This window comes from Pogoniulus pusillus, chromosome 28, assembly GCF_015220805.1.
Source record: "Pogoniulus pusillus isolate bPogPus1 chromosome 28, bPogPus1.pri, whole genome shotgun sequence".
NCBI lineage: Eukaryota > Metazoa > Chordata > Aves > Piciformes > Lybiidae > Pogoniulus > Pogoniulus pusillus.
Genome location: NC_087291.1, coordinates 3033368 through 3034490, shown reverse-complemented (window position 1 = coordinate 3034490; position 1123 = coordinate 3033368). Strand labels below are relative to the sequence as shown.

Here is a 1123-nt window from a genome sequence, read left to right as displayed (position 1 = left end):
CCCCAGCCTTGTCACCCTTCTCTGCACCCACTCCCTGCACACCTCAATGCCCTTCCTATACTGTGGAGACCAAAACTGGACACAGTACTGGAGGTGTGGTCTCACAAGAAACTCTCAGCCTCATTTATTTCTAGAGTTCTCAAAATCGGTTCAGAAAGCCGATTTTTATTGGTACAATTTCACTCAAAGTACATAAGATAGATGCAAGCATACTAGATCAGTGAAAGGCAAACTGTGCTTTAAATACCTTCAGAAGTCAGCTCTTCCCTGGCAGAGGAGACACCATGACCAGGCAGGTGGTTTTCCCAGGGCAAGGCTCCTGCTTTGCACTCCAGGTGTGCTGACCCCTGCGGTTTCCTCAAATGCAGAATTTGTGGTAGTGGGGGACTGTGTCATGACAAGAACTGGGTTTCACAGCCCCTGGTACTAAAAAGAAAAGGAGGGTAGTAATACCAGGTGACTCCCTTCTAAGGGGAACAGAGGGTCCTGTGTGTCAACTGGACCCATGCCACAGGGAGGTTTGCTGCCCCCCTGGGACCTGGGTGCAGGATGTCGAGAGGACCCTACCTAAGTTAATTCAGGCTACTGACTATTACCCGCTGCTGGGTATCCAGGCTGGCAGTGATGAGGTTGACAAGAAAGATACTGAGGTAATTAAAAATTAATTCAAGGCTCTGGGTCACTAATTGATGGGGCAGGAGCACAGGTGGTGTTCTGCTCAGTTCCTCCAGTGGAGGGGATGAATACTGACAGGAAGAGGAGGACCCATGTTATCAATAAATGGCTCAAGGGCTGGTGCCAGCAGTGGAATTTTGGGTGCTTTGATCATGGGGCAACTCTCACCACCTAGCCCACTACACCCAGACAGGCCCCATTTGTCTATAAAGGGCAAAAGGATCCTAGCCCATAAGTAGACAGGGCTTATTGAGAAGGCTTTGAACTAGGTTTGAAGGGGGGTGGGGATGAAAGCAGGTGCTCCAGTGATGAGAAGGAGGGTGGAATCAGGCCTTCTTGTGGCCAGCTGAGAGATGGCACATCACAGATGGATGGAAGGGTGTCTAGCAAAGGCCTTCAGCCCATTGGCCAGCAATATGACAGGAACACACCAGAACAGAGTCTCATA

General features: G+C 50.0%; 1 non-coding gene across 1 annotated transcript; it reads left to right on the top strand.

Annotated features, from left to right (window-relative positions):
- Positions 1–259: 259 nt before the first annotated feature.
- On the top strand, positions 260–423 carry LOC135188078 (U1 spliceosomal RNA). The gene has a single exon (XR_010307557.1). It is a non-coding gene; the product is annotated as a U1 spliceosomal RNA (small nuclear RNA).
- Positions 424–1123: the final 700 nt, after the last annotated feature.